We start from the raw sequence: 25,620 nt of genomic DNA, 5'->3' as shown, positions 1-25,620 counted from the left end.
TATCCCGGCTGGGAGTGCTTTATGTATATTTCTTCAAAAACATATTTGCAATTTTTTTGCTTTCTTGAGTCAGAGACAACACATGGTTTTATCTTCAGGGCACCTTTTATTTTAACCTGCTTGCCTTATATATGTTTAAAATTTTATCTGTTTACACCATTGATACATTTCTGTCATCTTTCAGAGCGAAATAATGTGCTATTTAATCATCAAACCTATTTTATTTTTATTTCTAATTTACAATTCGAAGTACTTTCTTCCTGAGAGCAAATCACTAAGTGAGGGAGTACATCACAAGAACAATTTTCAGTTTTTCACCCTCTACAAATGTAGCAATACCATGAGAAGTTAAAAAGAAAAAAAAAATGATAATTTCAACTTTTGTTCGTCCAAATCATGCTGCAAATAACCCTATTATCATTTGTGAAAGATGGAGGAATTAAGTTTTCCTTGAAGGAATGATGAGATCATTAGCAATGCTAATGCGTATTGGGCCTCATACAGTCATACTGTGAGTACTACTCCTTTATAGCCTACAACAGATCCTCCAACCTATCAGTTTTTAACATCAACTTATTAGATTTGGATATTATAATCTTTTATGTACTTTTTGCCAACACCATTGCTGTTAGGGTGTCACCTCTTTCTTTTAGTACCCTGGACGCCAAGCAGTCACCACTTGAAGCTTTAGCTTGTTTACAGAGTACTTTGAGGATGTTACTAGGACCCGTGCATCCATGTCATCACTACCAATTCATTATAAATAATATGTAACTTTTGTGTGACATGCTAACTTGTGCCTTGTTTCTTTTTTTTTCTCCATGAGAAATGGTGTCTGGATAAATAATGGTGTAAAATATGACCGTGGGACAGATTTGTAAAAAGTTAGGAGCTATTGCATCCAAGATTTAGTTAAAGTGTAGGCTAGTTCGACTTACTTGTATATCCAGACATTAATACCATTTTCAATAAGATGAGTGATAGTAGGAAACTTCACCGAAACTTTACCGGATATTTCACAGAAACGTTTCTGCCTACCGGATACTTCACCAAAACGTTTCCAAGGGGTTTCAAGTCGTATCGGTTTCCAGGAGTTTCCGATACGTGAACGGTACCTTAACATGAGTTTCCGTGCATCATAGTTGCTCACTATAGCGTCCCAGTTTCATTTCTTCATATACAAGATTGTACTTATGAAAAGTCTACCTGGTTATAGCACTATCATTCAAATGCAAAACTATTTCCACTACTATAATTGGGTAGATTTTCCAAAGTACAATGTCATTTTAAAAAAGAACAAAAATTACAATGCGAAAATTTGGTAGAGTATTAAAAGCACAATGCGCTAATAAGAAAAAAAAAACGAAAGTACAATGTTGTAATAGACAAAATTGAGAATAGTAGCTTAAATAAAGAAATAAATAAAAGTATTTGCTATTTCTTTCATTTAGCACTAAACTAAATGAGTAGGATACTTTCCATCCATTTTTTATAAATTGTATAAGTATTTTTTGAATGTTGCATGCTATATATTCTATATTTTATGGAATAAGATACTTAGATAACCTTATTCTTACATAACCACCAGAACAGGTTTTTTAGTAGTGTTGTCACAGAGTGGTGCATAGACTTTGTATTAATCAATAGTACCCACCAATATGGGACAAGCCTACTTGGTTGAAGCTTTGAATATTCGATTGGAGGTCTCGAGTTCTAACCCAGGCGTTGACAATTTTGTGATACTAACTTATAACCATTAATCCCACCGTTCAAAAATAAATCATCCATTTCATCTCTTTCTTTGTGTAACCTCCCAAAAAATACAAGGTAAAATTTTCATTTTTAAAATAGTTAAAACATTCATTCCATTTCATAAAGGATCACCATAGTATCAAAAGAAGTTCCAAAATAATTATCAGAATGTCAGAAAACAAAATGCGAAATCTTCTGTAACATCCCCCTATGGTACGTATCACAATATTGTCTGCTTTGGGTTCCCAGCATGAAAACTTCCCAGGAGATCACCCATCCCTGGATTACTCTCGCCCGGATACGCTTAACTGTAGAGTTCTTATGGGATCTGCTGCCCTTACGGCTTTAAAATGCGTTGTGATAGGGAAGGTATCCACACCCCTTTAAGGAGTGTTTCGTTCTCCTTCCCAGTCGATGTGCGATCAGGTGCAACCCACCTTCACCCCCCATTATAGGGTTTGATGTCGCAACTAGCATTTTAGGGCTACGAAATTCTGTTCATGCGTAAATAACTCCTAGTGGATCTTGTAACCCTAATTTTGATGTTATACAATTTGTTCATTCAAAAATGACAATTCAAGTCGAAACTCCCTCATGAAAGCTCTAAACCTAATTCAATACACTGCATTCACTCGACTTTGGTCTCGTAACCCTAACTTCCTGAGTCAAACCTCGTAATGGGCTAGGGCACTCTTATTGGGCCTGTGACAACCGTCAATTTTTGGTCAAGTCAAAGTCCACTAAATTCAACAAGTCAAACCGATCAACTCATCTAACCCTTGTGTACTAGGGTTTTCATTATGTTTCTTATTAAACAACTCGCACTCTTAATGTAAAGTATCACTTAGAGTTTTCACGTGTTCGGAAACTCTAAACCCTAATCAAGGCAAGTGATGAAACTACTCGATAAAACATTACTCCTTAACCCTCGGGGGTATATGACAGTCATAACAAGACTTAACGAGGTTTACAAACCTTGAAATACATAGCCAAACACTCAAAAAGGTCTCAAAAGAAGTCTCTTTCAACCTCTTTCACTCTATCTCTCCCAAATCTCTCTCCGTGTGTGAAATATCTCCAAGTAAGTCGAATCTCTCCCAAATCTCTCCAAGAATGTGGAATCTCTCCCAAATCTCTCTCCGTATGTGAAATCTCTCCAAGTATGTCAAATCCCTCCTAAATCTCTCCAAGAATGTGGAATCTCTCCCAAATCCCTCCAAGAATGTGGAATCTCTCCCAAATCTCTCTCCGTATGTGAAATCTCTCCAAGTATGTCAAATCTCTCCCAAATCTCTCTCAAAACTCCTTTTGATTTATTTTTAATCATTTGGAGCATCCCGACACTTGACTAGGTGAAAAACCACTCGAAAAGGGGTGAAATCTTAGAAGATAGCCCCTTAGGGCCGAAGCCTCTCTATAGGGGCCAAGTCCTCCTAGAGCCGAGACCACAAGCTCCGAGACCGAGGCCCCTTGAGTAGCTGCAGCCATCCAGCCACAGCCACCGAGTCGAAGCCTCAGAGCCGCAACCTTCAAGCCCACAGCCACCAAGCCCGGAGCCACCGAACCCGAAACCAAGCCCTGCATTGGACCTCGCCTTCAGACCACAACCCTCTTCTCCTCGGACCGCAGTCATGCGACCAAGCCACTCTGGTTTTAGGCTGCTGAGGCCGAAGCCTTGCCAGACTTAGGATTTCCCCATTTTCACCCGGTTTTTTACCACGACTCCGTTTTAAGCCCGTTTTTCATTATTTTAACTAGGGATTTTCACCCAAATTTATATTTTCATATATAAGACCACATATATTCATAAATTAAGCATATTTTTAAGGAAATCCTTATTTAAGAATAAAATCCATAAAGTAAGATCTTGTGGTGGAATGTTGACTTTGCCATGGTGTTAGACACAAGCAACCACCCCCATACCCACTCCATGACTAACCCACAACCCTCCCCACCATACCTGGTCATTCAAGAGTACTTTCCCCACCATTTGACCAGCCACACTCTTAGTCAAAGGCTGAAAACTCACCATCTCTCCTCATTCTCACTCATTTCTCTCATTTTCACCAAAGATCAAACACATCTCTCCTCAAATTCTATCACACAATTTCGAGATTTCCAAGGCATTTTTCAAGCTTTCCTTCTACATTTGGTAAGTATCATCACCCTTCATATGGTTATTACACTTCGTTTTTACTCAAATCATAGATTCCTTACACAAACTCCATCATATTTGCGTTAGATTCTCGAATCTTCAAGCAATCTTCCAAGTGTTCTTGAGTTGAACACTTCTTTCCTTCAACATTCATCCACTGAAATCACACAAGGTGTGTTCATACCCCTATATTTTCATGTTTTTCTTAAGTTTTAGGGGGGGGGGGGGGGGGGGGGGGAGGGGAATACAAGTCAAAACACCAAGAACACAACTAAACTTTTCCAACAGCTTTCATCAGGAAAGTTTAACTCTATTCACGGACTCTTTTGGTTAACTTAGGCATTTTAGTTTTCAAAACTGTATTAGATGCAAATAGTTCAGGTTTACACCTTTAAAATGACTACTTGCACATCTCCATATGATTTTTCTACGATTTATGGTGTTTTTTACAAAACAGCCTATCATTTCAAGAACAAATCCGGACCAGTCTGTGAATATGGACATTTTAATACAAGTTAAAGACTTCCAAATATCATAATAAAAATTATTGACAAACTAGACACATTTTACGAACTCTCAGAATTTACGGATTCAGTTTTCGACTTTGTATGATTTTTCTATAATTTTTCTAAAACAGTGCAGAAAGGTTAAAAACTAGTTAACAGCTTATAACTTTCATAACACTTTGTATTATGTTGAGCAAAGTGTATAACAATAATTACTAAATATCGAATGTGTTTTCTCGTTAGTTTATCATCATAAACTGAAATTTAGTCATTCATGATAAGATTCTTCATTCATTTAGAGCACATATAATAAGCTATAATAAGCATAGTTTATGGGTTCATAACACTAATGTATTTCATAAAAGAGTTCTTTTACATTACAAACGTTTTGGATAAACTATAATAGCTATAGTTTATGTTTCATTTATATTTCAAACTTATTTACCAAAAGTTTTCAGTTCAGTTCACGTAAATCTGTTAATGAATAAATTTGTGAGTCATTCCCTTCGTGTTACCTTCATGGTAACAAAGTCAAAAGTCCTGTAAATTATAAACAGAGTCTCTTGTAGGGAGAGCGTGATAGTTGTGTACAGATCTATATTCGGTCTGACAAACCCACGCCTGAGCTGCTTGCAACAACTAGACCGGCAGGTCTGAGGTGACAAGTGTCATTTAACGTGCGACGCCTGAAGAATGTCGTAATTACGAGGCTGTCTGAGTCTTAGCATGGTTATAATAGCTCACATGTGGTATTAACAAATCATAAGATTTACGGGTTCTACTTTTATATTAGCAAGTTGCGTCGATTTAACTCACAAGAATTACTTTAAGTATGGAAAAACACTTGTACATTTTCATATCAAAAAGGGTTTTATGCCGATTTAAAACCACTTTTATATCTTTAAGTATGACAAATACTTGTTTACTTTCGGTCCTGGGATTTAGGACTACCTAACTCTTATAAGGGAAATATTGAATTTTCTTTGGAAACATATTTCTGTTAAAACTACATTCATCTAGAATTGTTAGGTTTCAGCTATAATTGCTAAGTGTATATGCTAGAGTTATATAAGAATCTATTCATAATCGACTTAGAATTGGTGGGCCTACCTTTCTTCCTGTTCCTTGTTTGGTTGTGGATCTAGGGCAGACCCATTATATTCGACGGTTTAGTAAATTTAAATCTTATATAGCTTATATACACAGGGTGATTATAGAAGGAATCTATGGGTCTTCCTAGGGTTTATTATCGCATAACATAGAAGCATTCATTTCACACTTGATAAAGAAAATATTGGATTTCTGGAAACATACTTTGTCGTTTTTACAAAGAAAACGGTTTCTTCCTCAAACAAAACTCTTATGAACTCATCAACTTAATTGTTGACACTTTTTCAAAACTACTTGTATTCTCAGGAAATCAGTGAAACAGGAAAACCAACAACGTTTTGAGGATGGGACGTTAAATCGTCAAACAGTTCATTTTTTCATCATAATGTAATTGATTTGAAACATGTAAACATATACCTTGGTGTAACTTTTTCAATTATATTTATTATGGTTTTATTTACTTTGAGAACTATTATACTCATTGTTGTGATCTTATACATGAAGTCCTCCACCCCCGGACGTTTCCGCCATCCTTGGTTTGGGGGTGTGACAGATTGGTATCAGAGCATTGTTTATAGTGAACTAAGTATATTGAGTCACATAAGATATACGACTATAAATGCATTGGGACTATGGTCTCTGATTAAACGTTTCCAAAAACTATACTTTTAGAAATAAATAGTTTCTTGTTAAAAGTATACATGCATACATACTAAGGTCAGCATCATACTAGAACAAAACAAAAGTAGTGATTGTTGAATGGCACAAGTAGGCTTGGGGATGTATAGTCAGGTCTGGGAATGTCATAGCCTGATCAACTATGTCTGACCCATAAGTGATTAGCATATGCCCAGGAATGGTTGTGGTGTTGCAACAAGTCTAAAAACTTACCAAGAAACATTGAAAAGCATAAGTCAAACATTTAAAATACTATAGAAGTATTTTGTGGTACTATAACTAACTTATGTGAAAACTAAAGACCCCTATTAGTAGGTCTATAATGACTAAGTGCATACGCTAAGGTTATACATAATTAAAGATATTATAGACTCAGAATCTATGACTATTGCTCTACTTCCTGTTCCTTGTTTGGTTGTGGATTTAGAGTAGAGTCATTTATTTGAAGGTCTATTATATCTCAGAATATGTATAACTGGTATGCACTATGCGAGTATAGGCGTGACTGATACGGATCACCCCCTATAAGTAATTATAGGATTAGACGTCTATTAATTATCCCTTATACCCCTATTCTCGCACAAACAACATGGCGGGAGCTCAACTACCAAGAGACCCCGACAAAGAGGATTTCGAAGAGGATACTGAAGAAATAATAGAGGAAGACCCCGACGAGACTTCCATGGTCTGACACCTTAATGAGCCGTAGATTTACAGAGACGGAGTTAGGAACTAGGTCAACACCCTCCCTATGGCATGGATGGGGTTTTTAAAACCTCAACGGGCGAAGAGTAGCAGACATGATTCTCCTTGTCATAACATGCCATATCACTCATAAGAGAGTACCAACACAAGCATCGATAAGCAGAATAATGGAGATCGACTCTACCACCAAGATCACCGCAATACGCCTTCGTCATCCAGATAGAGGCCATGAACGGGATAGGAAACCACGTCAAACCTTTCGGAGGAAAGGGATCGCAGCCCGAGCCGAGACTAAAGGGTATGAGGAACGTCAACAGCGTTGGAGAGAAGGCGTGGTAAAGGCAGAACACCAAATGACAGAAACTAGGGCAGGAATTAGGCCAATGGAGACTATCATGCCTTCATTCTATGGCCCAAAAAACATCACCTACCGCGAGTAGTGTGTACACTACTGACGAATCGATAAACACTCACGCTACTGGGATACGTGAAAACAATACCCTCACATGCATTAATTCGACCCTTCAAATTTAGAGACTACACCGTTCAAGAGAGTCGTGTCAGTGTCGAAATTTTCTATACCATAGTGTGATGTGGACCTTCTATAAGGTCAAACTTTCCAAAACTTCATGCACTAAACTATATAAATGAAATCAACATACATTTTATTTCATTGGGAGTTTACCAAATATTTCATGACCGGGTATTACAGACGATTCGCTTACGGTGCCTCTAAGATTGCTTAATGTATACCCCCAGGTTAGGTATAATTAAGAGACGATCGACTTAGAAATGGTGAGTTCGCCTTGGGTCCTGTTCCTTGTTTGGTTGTGGGCCTAGGGCAGACTCATTAAGTTCAACGGCCTATTGGACCTTAATTATACACAACTGGTATATGCCAAGTGATCTTGGGAGTGGATCCGACGTGGAACAAGATTACAAGATTTCATTCGATTCGTTACTACTAAATTCATAAGTTTATTTATATAGACTTCTACTATGAATTGATTGCCACTTTCGAACAACAGTGGAAATGCTATACTTGAAAACTAATAACCTAGTTTTACGACACACAACTAATAACCATTACTAAAAGACTTATACCATTTCGTCTTTGAAATTCTATAACAGAAAGATGCCGCCTCGTAGGTCTGCTAGACGCACTGGCAGAACGCAAACAAATCCGCCACCACCGCCTCCCTAATATGATCCTGTCATGTTCCAAGCTGCGGTCACGGCCGCAGTGACAACTGTTATGTCCCAAATCAGCCTGATGGTACCAGAAGGACAGGGAGTGGCATTAATAACTCCACTTAAGGAGAAAGACAAGGTCGCCCGAGAGAGTGTTCCTTTAAATATTTCACCAATGGCAAACCCGATTCTTTCAATGGAAGCAGGGGAGTCATCACACTGATGCAATGGTTCGAGAAGACTGAATCGTTCTTCAAAATTGGTGCATGCCCCGAAGCAAGCAAGGTCAAATTTGCAGCTTGCACTTTCTCAGGCCGAGCCCTTACTTGGTGGAACAACCACGTTAAGTCACTGATGCTTGCAGTAGCTAACTCGTTAAGCTGGGTAGATTTAAAGACGAGAATGCTAAAAGAGTACTGCCCAAGGGGTGATGTGCAAAAACTGGAGCAAGAATTATAGAACCTCAAGATGACAGGCTCTGACCTTGGAACTTACACTGACCGATTCTGTGATCTAGCACTCCTTTGTCCCGTGATGGTCACTCCTGAGGAAAAGAAGGTGGAACGATACCTCTGGGGATTGTCTCCCCAAATTCAAAACAACGTATTGGCCTCTAGACAAACTACCTTTGACAGTGCCAAGGAGTTGGCACAATAACTCATCGACCATAGGGCCAGCAATGACACGGTAACAACCACCCCTTAGCAAGATGGAGGGAGAAGTAACAAAAGGAAGTTATGGAACAACGAGAAGGACCAACCATCCCAGGACTCCACCAAGAAGCAACAGACTGTTGTTGTTCATGCTTCCACAACTCCTGCCACTCCAGCACCCATAAATCGATATGTTGGAACCCTTCCGAAATGCAACAAGTGTAACTTCCATCATACTTGGGTTTGCCGAGAGATGCATTGCAAAAATTTCAACATGAAGGGGCACACTATCCGTTTCTGTAGAGCACCAGCACAAGCCATCAACCAGGTCCCCGACATTTGAGCCAACCCAACTTGTTACGAGTGCGGTGAAGCAGGACAATTTAAGAGAGACTGTCCAAGGACAAGGAATGCTGGTGACGGTGGAAGGGTACTCATGATCACCACAGGAGAAACTCCCTCGTAACCACCCGTGAATAACGGTACGTGCTTCTAACCGCCACATATAAGTTTTAAACCCTTGCTGAGACTAGTGTCGACTTAGGGCTTATCGACCATATATCTCGAGAACACAACAAAACCCGAATAAGTCTTACCATCTATATAAAAACATAGGGTTTTTACTAGTGAATCTATGATGGCTAGTGTAAACATTATGGTCATATATTATTAAGATTCTATGGACTTAGAATGTGTGATTCTGCCTCATTTCCTGTTCCTTGTTTGGTTGTGGGCTTAAGGCGGGGTCACTCATCCGAATTCCCTTGCAATCTTAATGGTATACGACTAGTTTACACCAAGCGATTATAAAAGAGCCGGTAGGACTTATAATACAAACTTCATCACCAATTGTTAAAGCATTCGTAATACCAGTACTCATTAACTACAACATGAAATATTCATAGTGGGAATAACGAGAATAAAACAAAGAGTATAAAAGAATAAACTATCATACCAAAACAATAAACTCCTTTTAAATAGACTTAGCTCAAGTTACCGTAAGAAATTCCAAGGTTGTCATTTAACATCAGGCGGATTGGTCCCCGCCATATCAATTTCTTGTACTATAAAAAGTTTCCCCATCTTTTCTCCAAATTCTTGAAGTCCCGGTCAAAGTGCTAATTTCGGGACGTAATTCCCCCTAACAGGGGGATGATGTGACAACCGTCAATTTTCGGTCAAGTCAAAGTCAAATAAAGTCAACAAGTCAAACCGATCAACTCATCTAACCCTTGTATACTAGGGTTTTCATTATCTTTCTTATTAAACAACTCGCACTCTTAATGCAAAGTATCACTTAGAGTTTTCACGTGTTCGGAAACTCTAAACCCTAATCAGGGCAAGTGATGAAACTACTCGATAAAACATTATTCCATAACCCTCAGGGCATATGACAATCAGAACAAGACTTAACGAGGTTTACGAACCATGAAATAAAGAGCCAAACACTCAAAAAGGTCTCAAAAGAAGTCTTTCTCAACCTCTTTCACTCTATCTCTCCTAAATCTCTCTTCGTATGTGAAATATCTCCAAGTATGTCGAATCTCTCCCAAATCTCTCTAAGAATGTGGAATCTCTCCCAAATCCCTCTCCGTATGTGAAATCTCTCCAAGTATGTCAAATCTCTCCTAAATCTCTCCAAGAATGTGGAATCTCTCCCAAATCTCTCTCTATATGTGAAATCTCTCCAAGTATGTCAAATCTCTCCCAAATCTCTCCAAGAATGTGGAATCTCTCCCAAATCCCTCCAAGAATGTGGAATCTCTCCCAAATCTCTCTCCGTATGTGAAATCTCTCCAAGTATATCAAATCTCTCCCAAATCTCTCTCAAAACCCCTTTTGATTTATTTTTAATCATTTGGGGCATCCCAACACTTGACATGGTGAAAAACCACTTGAAAAGGGGTGAAATATTAGAAGATAGCCCCTTAGGGCCGAAGCCTCTCTATAGGGGCCAAGTCCTCCTAGAGCCGAGGCCACAAGATCCGAGATCGAGGCCCCTTGAGTAGCCGCAGCCATCGAGCCGAAGCCTCAGAGCCGCAGCCTTCAAGCCCAGAGCCACCGAACCCGGAACCAAGCCCCGCATCGTACCTCGCCTTCAGACCGCAGCCCTCTTCCCCTCGGACCGCAGTCATCCGACCAAGCCACTCCGGTTTTAGGCTGCTGAGGCCGAAGCCTTGCCAGACTTCGGATTTCCCCATTTTTCACCTGGTTTTTTAACACGACTCCGTTTTAAGCCCGTTTTTCATTATTTTAACTAGGGATTTTCACCCAAATTTATATTTTGACATATAAGACCACATATATTCATAAATTAAGCATATTTTTAAGGAAATCCTTATTTAAGAATAAAATCCATAAAGTAAGATCTTGTGGTGGAGTGTTGACTTTGCCATGGTGTTAGACACAAGCAACCACCCCCATACCCACTCCATGACTAACCCACACCCCTCCCCACCATACCTGGTCATTCAAGAGTACTTTCCCCACCATTTGACCAGCCACACTCTTAGTCAAAGGCTGAAAACTCACCCTCTCTCCTCATTCTCACTCATTACTCTGATTTTCACCAAAGATCAAACACATCTCTCCTCTCAAATTCTCTCACACAATTTCGAGATTTCTAAGGCATTTTTCAAGCTTTCCTTCTACATTTGGTAAGTATCATCACCCTTCATATGGTTATTACACTTTCTTTTTACTCAAATCATAGATTCGTTACACAAACTCCATCATATTTACGTTAGATTCTCGAATCTTCAAGCAATCTTCCAAGTGTTCTTGAGTTGAACACTTCTTTCCTTCAACATTCATCCACTGAAATCACACAAGGTGAGTTCATATCCCTATATTTTCATGTTTTTCTTATGTTTTAAAGGGGGGGGGGGGGATACAAGTTAAAACACCAAGAACACAACTAAACTTTTCCAACAACTTTCATCAGGAAAGTTTAACTCCATTCACGGACTCTTTTGGTTAACTTAAACATTTTAGTTTTTAAAACTGTATTAGATTCAAATAGTTCAGGTTTATACCTTTAAAATGACTACTTGCACATCTCCATATGATTTTTCTTCGATTTATGATGATTCTTACAAAACAGCCTATCATTTCAAGAACAAATCCGGACCAGTCTGTGAATATGGACATTTTAATACAAGTTAAAGACTTCCAAATATCATAATAAAAATTATTGACAAACTAGACGCATTTTACGAACTCGCAGAATTTACGGATTCAGTTTTTGACTTTGTATGATTTTTCTATAATTTTTCTAATACATTGCAGAAAGGTTAAAAACCAGTTAACAACTTATAACTTTCATAACACTTTGTATTATGTTGAGCAAAGTGTATAACAATAAGTACTAAATATCGAATGTGTTTTCTTGTTAGTTTATCATCATAAACTGAAATTTAGTCATTCACGATAAGATTCTTCATTCATTTAGAGCACATATAATAAGCTATAATAAGCATAGTTTATGGGTTCATAACACTAATGTATTTCATAAAAGAGTTCTTTTATATTACAAACGTTTTGGATAAACTATAATAGGTGTAGTTTATGTATCATTTACATTTCAAACTTATTTACCAAAGGTTTTCAGTTCAGTTCACGTAAATCTGCTAATGAATAAATTTGTGAGTCATTTCCTTCGTGTTACCTTCATGGTAACAAAGTCGAAATTCCTGTAAATTATAACCAGAGTCTCTTGTAGGGAAAGCGTGATAGTTGTGTATAGATCTATATTCGGTCTGACAAACCCGCACCTGAGCTGCTTGCAACAGCTAGACCGGCAGGTCTGAGGTGATAAGTGTCATTTAACGTGCGACGCCATAAGAATGTCTTAATTACGAGGCTGTCTGAGTCTTAGCATGGTTATAATAGCTCACATGTGGTATTAACAAATCATAAGATTTACGGGTTCTACTTTTATATTAGCAAGTTGCGTCAATTTAACTCACATGAATTACTTTAAGTATGGAAAAACACTTGTACATTTTCATATGAAAAAGGGTTTTATGCCGATTTAAAACCACTTTTATATCTTTAAGTATGGCAAATACTTGTTTACTTTCGGTCCTGGGATTTAGGACTACCTAACTCTTATTAGGGAAATATTGAATTTTCTTTGGAAACATATTTCTGTTAAAACTACATTCATCTAGAATTGTTAGGTTTCAGCTATAATTGCTAAGTGTATATGCTAGAGTTATATAAGAATCTATTCATAATCGACTTAGAATTGGTGGGCCCGCCTTTCTTCCTGTTCCTTGTTTGGTTGTGGATCTAGGGCAGACCCATTATATTCGACGGTTTAGTAAATTTAAATCTTATATAGCTTATATACACAGGGTGATTATAGAAGGAATCTATGGGTCTTCCTAGGGTTCATTATCGCATAACATAGAAGCATTCATTTCACACTTGATAAAGAAAATATTGGATTTCTGGAAACATAATTTGTCGTTTTTACCAAGAAAACGGTTTCTTCCTCAAACAAAACTCTTATGAACTCACCAACTTAATTGTTGACACTTTTTCAAAACTACTTGTATTCTCAGGAAATCAGTGAAATAGGAAAACCAACAGTGTTTTGAGGATGGGCCGTTAAATCGTCAAACAGTTCATTTTGTCATCATAATGTAATTAATTTGAAACATGTAAACATATACCTTGGTGTAATTTTTTCAATTATATTTATGATGTTTTATTTACTTTGAGCACTATTATATTCGTTGTTGTGATAGTATACATGAAGTCCTCCACCCCCAGACGTTTCCGCCATCCATGGTTTGGGGGTGTGACAGGGCCCTAATGGGCTGGTTATCTCTCAACTTGGTCTTTTGGGCCGAGAACCCATATTTGGGCCATAGTAGACCGAAATTGATCATTTAACATTGATTTGGGCCATAAGTCATGTAATGGGCTTTATTGGGCTGTAAACATTTTCTTTGAACCTTATGGGCCGCAAATTAATATTGGAGCTCTTATTGGGCCTTCCAAGGCCGAAAGCTCCTAATGGGCCCTATTGGGCCAAAAACTCAAACATATAGCCTTCATGGACCGAAATTCATTTATTTTGGGCTTCTAAACAAAAAACCCTATTTGGCCTAAGGGTTCACGACTACACTCCCAAATCCAAGCCCAAACAAATTATTTCTCCTTTTCCCTCTCCTATTCTCGGTTTAGAAAAATTGAATTGATTTAAACTTGATGACACCTAATTTTTGCATGGTGGTAACACATGCAAATTACCCACCAAACTTCTAGGATTTAAAAGCTAACCCTCCATGTAATGACCACTTAGCCATTTCCCCCTTCTCTTCTCTAAAATATTGTCCGATACTTTCCCTCTCTCCCCCATTCTCACCTCCAAACTCAAACACACCTCTCTCATTTTTCTCTAAATCTCCAAGAAGCTCCTTTATTTTTCCTCAAAAACCTGTGAGTTTGTTGGTGTGTTCAAGAGCTTTTCATCAAGGATCATAACTAGGTAAATTGTTAACACTCTCAAGATGTTTTTGTTTCCATTTTACACTAAAAACTCTTCCTTACATAACTTCATATCGTGTTCAAGCTTCCTAGAACCATCAATGTTTCGAAACTATTCCCAAAGGTGCAGGCTAGGCCGAAAATCATCTTTCTTTCTCTTCAAAACCAATCTAACACCAAGGTGAGCTTCATACCCCTTGTTTTCAAGTTTTACTACCTTTTGGTGGAGAATACCAGCTAGCTTTGTGGTTAATCTTAGTATTATGCATGCATGTGTATATTTTTCATGTTAGGTTGTGTGAATATATGTTAAACACTCATAAATTCGTAATATCTTCCAAGTTTTGGGGTTATTAGTAAGCAATCTAATTGAAGTAACCTACTATGATGTTTTGAAAAGATTAAACATGCTAAAGGTATAAGAAAACTAAAGAAAGTATACAAAAGGATAACATTTGAAAATAAAGATAAACAAAATGGGCTTTTAAGAGTCATTTTCCATTTTATTGGGCCTAAATTGACAACTCACGGTTTTAGGGTCCAAAAGTGTCATTTTTCATAAAAGTGGACTTTATTTGACAACTCATGGTTTTAAAGGCCAAAAGTTTCATTTTTCATAAAAGTGGGCTTTATTTGACAACTCACAGTTTTAGGGGCCAAAAGTGTCATATAAAAGTGGGCTTTATTTGACAACTCACAGTTTTATGGGTCTTGATTGTAATTTTCGGCTTTAATAGGCCTACAATCTATCTGGACCGCTCGCAGGGTATGTTGGCCTTCAGCACAAAGTAGGACCACCTCAACCCAAACATCAAGCAAATAACCATGTGCACATATAACAGGTAATCACATAACAGTCCATAGACAAACAAATCGATCTAGCAGATCATAAAGCATAGCAACATCCTAAACAGGATACCGACCTAACCGGTCACTGACATAGCACCATCCTATATACCAGGATACCGACCTAAACCAGGTCACTAACATAATATTGTCCTAATTACCAGGACTCCGATCTAATTAGATCAATAAGCACATCAAACAGTACACGTACAGATATCAGATATAACTATCTCACAGATCATCGATCATAGTAATCTCTCATAACCAAAACACCGACCTAACCAGGTCACTAACATACGAATCATAACGGATCATAAGAGCATGACAACATACTGTCTATCCGAGTACCGATCTATCATATCATAACCACATGTAGCATATTGTAACCAATATACAACTAAAAGGGTCGGCCTTGGTGCTTTAGACCCTATTGATATAGTGAGGATAACTCACCTTGCAACTGCCGAACCGAACCATGAAAGCACTGGCCCAAAGCACTGCCTCAAACTCCAACACCTGATGCCATCAATGGACCACGTCATAAATATCGAAAATACATAACACCCCTGAAGGTCAAACAGGTCAAGGTCAAAGTCCTTGCCAAAGTAAACCTTCCTGATTGACCCTACTCGCCGAGTTAACCGGCGACTCGTCGAGTTCAACGATCTCTGAATTCCATCTTGTCCAACTCACTGAATCGCCAACCGACTCACTAGTCCAAGGTTTAACCACAAGAGGTTAGGGTTTTGCAACATGACTCGCCGAGTCCAAGAACAGACTTCCTGAGTCCAAGGCAAGCATCAACAGACTCGCCGACTTGTTCTTATAACTCGTCGAGTCCATGCCCATTTTCATATGACTCGCTGAGTCCACCTTTGAGACTCGCCGAGTCCCTTCAGTTCTTCATCCATACAGAGGCTTTTCGAGCCATGCAGGGGCTCCAAATTATAGATCCACTCTTCTAGGGCATAACCCCTATCTAAAGTTGCAAACTTTACGTGAATCCAAGGAGTTAAAGGTCCAAATCACTCTAGGGCTTCGGTTTTAGACAAAGGGGCTTCACCAACAACTCATTGACTGATGCTTTATGACAATCTGGACCAACACAAGTCTAGATTTAAAGTAGCAACCTCAGATCTAAACTCCAAACCCGAAATAGGTCTCAAACATACCCAAAATGGCCCCAAATCTCTTTCATGAGTGGATCTAGGTGCAAATGAGTGAAGGTAACAACTTATTACCTCCAAGATGTGCCCAAGCTGAAGTAGATTCTGGATCTACACCACTCCCTTGATGCAAGCCCTTTTTGATCTTCAAGTTTCTTCCACAAAAGACAACTTCCAAGGCTTCAATCTCCCTCCAAAGGCCTCACATACACGAGCTTAGGCTCTTCTGGTTCTCAAGAGAAATAAGGAGGCTGAGAGAAGGACATAAAGTCCTTTAAATAGGGTGCAACCCTCGAGATTAGGGTTTTCTCATTCCAGCACCATCTTGTCGAGTTCAGCTTTCGACTCGGCAAGTTGGCCACTTAACTCATGATCAAATCCTGCTCCGACTCGACGAGTAGCATACCTACTCGTCGAGTAGCTTCCTTAATTTTCACTTTAAGCCCTTCACTCATACTTCTAGAATTGGGATGTTACACATCGAGTATGGGTCCTCTTCTTTTAGTAGTACTGGCCCATACTACCTGCCACATCTACTCATACTCTCTACACGGACCATCCCAGATTCCCTAAGTAGCTGCTTAACCTTCTCAATCACCAATCTCAACACGCGTGCTCGCTCCCCAGCGAAATGCTTTACTCTGTCAGCATACTCATTTGACTAAGGTCACTTCCTAGGCTCTTCCTAGGTTGTCACACTTCTCCGCCATCAGCTGCTGAGAAACTCCTTATGATGTCGGTCATCTACCTCCTGACTATCGTCACATTCACTTGGTAGCTGACTCCCATCATCGGGAATTCCACAAAGCATGAAGCAAGCAGCATTCGGGCATCCAAATAACATGTAAAACCCGCTCTAGGTGATAACTTCACCTGCTCTGCCCATACTCACAAGATATCAACGAACTCTGCAACTCTACTCCTGAGGGTATCTATCTACTCTCTCAGTAGGCTCCACAATTGCTCATCCAGGTATCTCTCCTAGATTACTCCTCTACTCAAATCCTTCCTTACAAGGATTCCCGCTGGATACTCTTACTCAGCACATACTCGAAAGTGCATCACATATAACAACAACTCCTAGACTAAGGCATCACACATCAGGCCACTCTAGTCCTAAAATATGAAATACCTAGCCTATCTCCAGCATGCATAATATCTCATAACATATTTCATAACAAAAAAGTAAGGGTATGTTGGGAATCACCATTCAGGCTCTGGCTGATTGTACACACTGCTCCTTCCCGTTTTCTCTTAGAAACTCTTGCTCGTTTTAGAAAAATCATTTATTTTGAAATTTTTCCTCATTTCCTCAGTTTAAGTCCAGATATACCCGAAGGTGCATCCGAACAAGGCTCTGATACCAACTTGTACAGATATACCCGAAGGTGCATCCGAACAAGGCTCTGATACCAACTTGTAACGACGTGAAAATTTAACACAAGTTTTCATTTTTAAAATTCATACTTTTCATAACATATTGTATAAAAATCTCTTTTATTCAATTACAAAGCACAACTCCATTAATAATCCAGGATCCTCATAACTCTTTCTCTGGTGTGTATAATCAAGTCGGTGTCGTCCCGCGATCCTGAGAAGAAAACATGAAACACATAACACATAACATGGTAAGCACAAAGCTTAGTGAGTTCCCTAAAATACCACATACAACACATATTAGCCACTCGAGGCTATAACTCTGTATAACACTCTGGTCAATGTGTCTCACTAGGACCCTCCAGTCCCATAACTCTGTGGACCTTCTGGCCCTAACTCTGTGGACCCTCTGGTCCTAACTCTGTTGACCTTCCGGTCCTAACTCTGTAAACTCTGAATCATACATAACAGAAATCACATAGAAATAATGCAGTGTATCACATCAAATAAATAGCATACAAGATACTCTGTCACATAACTCTAATTACCACTCTTGGTAAAGTATAGTGAGAAGACTCACCTCGGATGATGAACAGCTCCTATAGATGCTGTTGATACGTACCGACCTCTATCTCTGTGCCAAACCTGCAATTATCTCAATTAGAAACTAAGTCCATCCTTTCACTTATTAGGTCTAAAGGTAAACCACCTACCATCCCATTAATGCCCTAACCCACTGGGCCCACCAAGGCCCAATAATAAATGGGCCCACACACGGCCCAATTCCCAAACAAAAAGGCAAGCCCAACCCAAGAGCCCCAAGGCACATATAGACACTTCTCTGGTCCAAGACTCTATTGCATGAAGCCCAAAATCTATGCCCAACACTCAAGGCTCAACACAATACATAACCCAAAAGCCCACAGAAGGAGTTACGCGGGCCGTACCTCCTTGGTACACTCAGCGTACTCAAACACGCCTGAAATTGATTGGGGACCTCAACCTACTATGCTGCGCGTTTTGAGACTTACGCCCATTGTAAGTCCCAGACTTATACTTTCTTTATTTTTGGTTTGAACAGGTTAAGTCATGGGCTTATATCACAGATCTAGGCTCTCTACTGCCTCTTAAGTCATAAAGTCGAAACCTTTGAGCCTTTGCATGGCTGTAAAGGCCACTAACCTCTCCAAACTCTTAACCTCTTTCCTCATTCAGTCCTTAACTCAAGCATGACTTAATATTAACGACCAAGATTGGATTTTTACGAACTCACAACTCATAATACACTGAAATAAGGCAGATTCTAGTTTATGGAGGCCATTTGCTCATAAAACCTCCACCTTGGGACCAAAACCCTAAAATTTGGTACATCAAGCACAAAACAAAAATGATAAGGAAAGCTCTAAGCTTTTTACCTCTAAGTGAAGCTCCACCCTCTGAAGAACTCAGATCCAAACTTGTACTCCAACTTCTAGTCTCCACAAGAACCTCATCTTCTTCTTCACTATCACCCAAAGGCACTTTCTAGCTCAAAACAGTCACACACAAAATTTAGAACGACGATAATGCTCTCTTAGGGTTTCTCTCTGTGAAATTGGTGGCTGAGGAAGAGACCCTGTCATTCCTTTTATAGTCCTCTAGTTCCATTTAGGGTTTTGCATCTGGGCCAGCTACGCCCAGCGTAACCTTTGGTACCCCCAGCATACCTAGTAACGTCTGCGTCCAAATCCATCCCATGAGTACGCGCAACGTACTCGTCAGTACGCCCAACGTACTCGCCTGCCACCCTTTTATTTTATGGACTAATCTTGACAACTTGGAGAAGAAGAAGGCTTAAATAAATACACCCAAATTCCCGGATGTTACACTATAATTGTGTAGATTTTCCAAATTACAATGCCGTAATCATAAATAAATTGAAAGTAGAATGCTATAAATAGGTAAATCTTTCAAAGTACAATGCTTTAATAGGAAAAAAAATTGTAGTGTAAACAATAGTAATATGCTACAATAAAACAACTAAGCAAAGTATGTTGCTATTTCTTGTACTATCCCTTAATTGAAAGAGTTCAGTAGGATACGTTTTATCTAACTTTTGATAATTTATAAGAAATTTTGAAATTTCTATGTGACATTATTTTATTATTATAGAATCACAGACTTATAGATCCGGTAGTTCCAGATTTTTGTGTAGTATCAAGACAAAGTGGTGCATAAATGCTATAAATATCAATTTCACCATATTCACCGTCTCCTTGGCCTTGATACTTGTAGCACTCCTGAGAGAAGTTCCTAGTAACATAGTCACAATACTTCTTAATACCTTCATTTGTCTCATCAGAGTTTAGGGCATGTGTCCAATAGTAGTCATACATCCCTTCAAAAGATGTATTGTCATCAATCCAAGCATTCCCAATCTGCACAATTACAACACATACACATTTAGCATATTAGTCCCTTACATGGCATAGTACACATGATAGGACTTGAGAAGCTTCTTAATGACAACAATGATAACGGCATTTATGTCTTTTGCACAAACAAGTGATCAAGAGTGAGTCCTTGTCCCACCTTTTAGGGTGGAACAAAAAGTTTCATTCAAAAGATAGTACAACCTATCCTGTCCTCTCCTATTAGTATGATAATTACTTACCGTAATTCCACAAAGATTAATGACTGTTCAGTTTGTTTTCTTGTTTTCCGAGAGAATGAAGGAAGCAAGTTGAGGTACGTAGTGACCTGCGTAGCTTTCGCCTGTAATAAAGAAATCTCAGGTTTTGTATTCAGGGAATCTTTCAATCCAGTTGATCAGAAAAGTGTACGAGTCTTTAGCTGTTTGCATGTCTCCTGTCACGTACGATGTGTTTGAATACGAGAAACCCACTCCAGCAGGTGATTCCAAGAATAGCACATTAGTCGCTGTCAAAATCTTTTGTATTTAGACTTTCACATTGTAATCACGAATTTTTTTTTACATGTACACGCTTTTGTATGTGAAAAAGACATGAATGCCTTCATCAATTTTTGTTACGATTGTTCCATGCATAATCATTGCGATAGAGTTTTTCCCATCACTGTTTACTCGGAAGGGTCCAAGTTCTTCCATGGCTCCATATCCAAATGACGAGCATCTTGGCCCTGTATAATACCTTCATTACTAGTTTTACAGTATTTTAAGTCGACTTTAGTGTGAAAACAACGCATTATTGTATTGTTTTGTTTTTTCACATAGACTTGAATCATAATAGAAGCATTATACCTCCATTGAGCTATAGGACAAGAGGGTTGGTTGAAGAATTGTGAGGTGATTCAGCAAAGTAATAAAACAATGCCTTTCCCACCTTTCAATCGACTGTTACATAGCCTAAATAATGATCAAAATCGAATTGTGGTTGACCTGGCAACTTATCAATCATATCTTCTTCCTTTGACCCTTGTTGAGGGACAATAGAAAGTGTAGATAAGTTTGATGTATCTTCTACTGTCCATGGCTAGACACGTGGCGGATTCTCTGATCTTCTCGACTCCATCAATTTGTTGAGGCTGGTGATCTGGTCATCCTTTCTTGCCACACAGAAACCCAGAAAATAAAGTGAAAAAGCTAACAACAAATAACAAGAAATGTGGTTCATTTCAATTATTGACATAGAAGAAACTATATCAGGCGTATATGTTATTATGTGTGTTGTGTCACTTTATATATTGTGAGAGAAGCATGGATGAAGAATTGTTTGCAGCTAGTTGTGTGTTGTTGTAAGTTGTAACGTCATTTCCTATGCTCATTTTTCTTGCTCTTTGGAACCTTTTATTAAATTTAACTACGAGTAAGAATCATAACCGAAGAACAAACCGTATTTGGTTGTAAACTCATGAAAAATAATAGTCGGATTTTCAAGGACAATGCTAAAAAACCATTATATTATTTACTTACTTTTGTTTCTATTAAAATCATTATATTTTCTGATTTTGGTTAAATTAGTGCTTTGTAACCTGATAAGCCAAGAATATGTTTGTTTCAGCATTTATTTACAATATATCTTTATGAATAGAGACGTCTTTTTTCCTCTACTTCACTTTTCTAAATTTTTCTTCGTATTTTTCCTATCCGAGCCGGGTGTGTTTTATGTAGATTTCTTCAAAAACATATTTGAAATTTTTTGCTTAGTCAGAGACAACGCATGGTTTTATCTTCAGGGCACCTTTTATTTTAACCGGCTTGCCTTATTTATGTTTCAAAGTTAGCTGTTTGCACCATTTATACATTTCTGTCATCTTTCAGAGCGAAATAATGAGCTATTTAATCATCATCTCTATTTTATTTTTATTTCTAGTTTACAATTCGAAGTACTTTCTTCCTAAGAGCACATCACTAAGTGAGGGAGTACATCACAAGAACAATTTTCAGTTTTTCACCCTCTACAAGTGTAGCAATATCATAAGAAGTAAAAAGAAAAAATGAGAATTTCAACTTTTGTTCATCCAAATCATGCTGTAAATAACCCTTTTATCATTTGTGAAATATGGAGGAATTAAGTTTTCCTTGAAGGAATGATGAGATCATTAGCAATGCTAGTGCGTATTAGGCTTCATACAGTCATACTGTGAATACAAATCCTTTATAGCCTACAACATATCCTCGAACCTATCAGTTTTTAACATCAACTTATTAGATTTGGATATTATAATCTTTTATGTACTTTTTGCCAACACCGATGTTGTCAGGGTGTTACCTCTTTCTTATAGTACCCTGGTCGCGAGGTAGTCACTACTTGAAGCTTTAGCTTGTTTACATAGTACTTTGAGGATGTTACAAGGACCCGTGCATCCATGTCACCACTACCAATTCATTATAAATAAAATGTAACTTTTGTTTGACATGCTAACTTGTGCCTTGTTTCTTTTTTTTCTCCCTGAGAAATGTTTTGAGAAATGTTGTCTGGATAAATAATGGTGTAAAATATGATCGTGGGACAGATTTCTATGAAGTTGTGGATTTAGGTTCTTTCATCAACTTAATGGAATTTGGGAGGAGGGGTAGAAGATCGTCGGGGTCTTAAACTTCCTCCCATAGAGCATCTCGAAAGGAGGTCGATCAATGTTGACATGATAACTATTGTTATATGAAAATTCCGCTAATGGAAGATACATATCCCAACTCCCATGAAAGTCCAGAACACACACCCATAGCATATCCTCTAGGGTCCGAATAGTCTGCTCACTCTGACCATTGGTTTGCGGCTGGAATGTTATGTTGAAATGGTGACGAGTGGCCAGCTCGTCATTGAACCCTTACTAGAACCTAGAAGTAAACCGAACATCTCTGTCTGAAACCATCGATACCGACACTCATGACGTGCCACAACCTTCCTGACATAAATATCTGCTAACTTCTCAACATAAATAATCTCATGGATAGGGATTAAATGAGCGCTTAGTGATAAAATCCATAGTAATATCTTCCATTCCCATACGGGAGTCTCTAACCGCTGCATCTTGTCATGAGGTCGTTGATGCTCGGCCTTGACTTTCCTATAAGTCAAGCACCGCTCCACGAACCATGCCACATCCCGCTTCATACACGGCCACTATTAATCAGGACGAAGATCCCTATACATCTTTGTTGCCCCAGGATGAATGGAGAATCTAGAGTCGTGGGCCTCCTCCATTAGAATATGATGCACACCGCCCTAATACATAACACAAACTCGTTGATGCAAAGTCAACAATCCACAACTATCATAATCGAAGGAAGCCACCTGGCCCACAATACACTTGCTCTTTCGGTGCTCTTCCTTCATAGCCTCAGCCTGTGCCTCAAGAATCCACTCCAATAATGGAGTACTCATGGTCATCCTCAAAAATATATTTCGGATCAGAGCCACGACCGCCTTATGACTAAGAGCATTTGCCACCATATTGGCCTTCCCTGGGTGATTAAGGATCTCACAATCATAATCTTTCAACACATCCAACCATTGGGGCTTCCTCATATTCAGATTTGGCCAATCCATCAAGTACCTTAGGATTTTGGGATCCATGTAAATAGTACAACGGACCCCATAGAGGTACTGCAGCCAAATATTGAGGGCGAAAACCATAGCTCCCGACTCCAAATCATGCGTTAGATAATTCGCCTCATGAGGCTTTAGCTTCCTCGAAGCGTAAGCGATTACGCGACACCTCTACATCAACACAGCCCCTAATCCTATGATAGAAGCAACACAATAAACCACAAAATCATCAACACTCTCTCGTAAGGTCGAAATCAGCGCCTCGCACAACCGTTGTCTCAATGTCTCAAAAGCTGCCTGCTGCTCAGGCCCCAATGAAATGTAATCGTCTTCTTTGTCAGTCCTATAAATGGAACAACTATCTTGGAGAAATCCGGGATGAATCTCCGATAATAACCTGCTAAATCAAGAAAACTCTAAAACTCAGATAGAGACCTCGGAACCTCCCACAGCATCATGGCCTCGACGTTGGTCGGATCGACCAGAATACCATTTTGGTTGACAAGGTGCCTTAGAAACTGCAACTCGCGCAACCAAAACTCACACTTGGAGAACTTTGCCGAAAGTCTATCCCTCCTCAATGTCTCTAGAACTTCCCTCAAGTGCTGCTCGTACTGCTCCTGAGTCTTGGAATAAACTAAGATATCATATACAAACACAATCACAGACCGATCCAGCATCATCCTGCACACACGGTTCATGAGATCCATGAATACGGATAAAGCATTAGTGAGCCCAAAAGGTATCACCACAAACTTGTAATGACCATTACGAGTCCGAAAAGCTGTCTTCTGCACATCCTCATCCCTGACCCGCATCTGATGCTAACCTGATCGCAAATTAATCTTGAAGAACCAATATGCACCCTGAAGCAGGTCAAAAAGATCATCAATCCTTGGAAGTGGATAATGGTTCTTCAACATTACCTTATTCAGGTCTCGGTAGTCATTGCACATGCAATGAGACCCATCCTTCTTCACAAACAGGATCGGTGCTCCCCAAGGAGAACTGCTCGGCCACATAAACCACTTGTGTAACAGCTTCTGCATCTGTGTTGACAACTCCTTTATCTTGGGAGGAGCCATCTGATACAGTGCTTTAGCTATCAGAGCTGCACCAAGAACCAGATCAATCTTGAACTCAACCTGCCTCTCCGGAGGCACCCCAGGCAAATCCTCTGGAAACACATTGAGATAGTCCCGTACAATCGACACATCATCCATGGTGCCTTACCCTTATCCTTGGTATCCATGAAATAGGTGACATAACTGGAACAACCATGCTGAAAATAGTGTCTGTCCCTCGCTGTTGAACATAAAATCGGCCCACGCTGAGATCTTTCCCCCATGAACCACTAACTCCCCCCCACTTAGAGTCCAAACCTGTAATAATTGTTGCTCAAAATTGGTCACTGCCCCATTAGGGCTCAACCAATCCGTGCCCACGATAACCTTGTTCCCACGCAACGGAATGGGAACCAAATCCACTAAATACTGCTCACTGAACAACTAAAGAGTACAACCCCGATGAACACTCATAACCCGAATAGATTTATCATCAACAATCTCAACATCAAGAGGACAATCCTGCTCCACCGTAGCTCCAACAAAAAATCTAGCTAAGTACAAGCGATACGAAAGATCGAGTAGGCCCCAATCAAAAACTACCAAAGCTGAAATACCATTCACGAGGAATGATCCTAAAATTAAACACATAAATACCAACATGAATTCATAATAAATAAAGAGATAAGGAAAAGAAACAAACCCCTCACCATATCTGGTTCCATGCGAGACTCCTCGGTTGTCAATTGAAAGGCCCTGCTCTTCACCATAGGTGCATCGGATCGGACCTGGCGACCGTCAGTAATCCGAAGAGTTATAGGAGCGGGTACTGAAACCGGTCCTGCTATAGCCAAAGTCGGACAATGGGCCTTCTTATGGCCCCTCTGATTGCAATGAAAGCAAACCA

The 25,620-nt window shown here is 39.2% G+C and overlaps 1 pseudogene; it reads right to left on the bottom strand.

Moving 5' to 3' along the window:
* Window positions 1-19,791: 19,791 nt before the first annotated feature.
* On the bottom strand, window positions 19,792-24,734 carry LOC111921917 (serine carboxypeptidase 1-like; annotated as a pseudogene).
* Between the last annotated feature and the right edge of the window lie 886 nt (window positions 24,735-25,620).

This window comes from Lactuca sativa, chromosome 4 (assembly GCF_002870075.4).
Source record: "Lactuca sativa cultivar Salinas chromosome 4, Lsat_Salinas_v11, whole genome shotgun sequence".
NCBI classification, from domain to species: domain Eukaryota; kingdom Viridiplantae; phylum Streptophyta; class Magnoliopsida; order Asterales; family Asteraceae; genus Lactuca; species Lactuca sativa.
The sequence above is the reverse complement of the archived record's forward strand: the minus strand, read 5'-3'. Positions and strand labels throughout refer to the sequence as shown.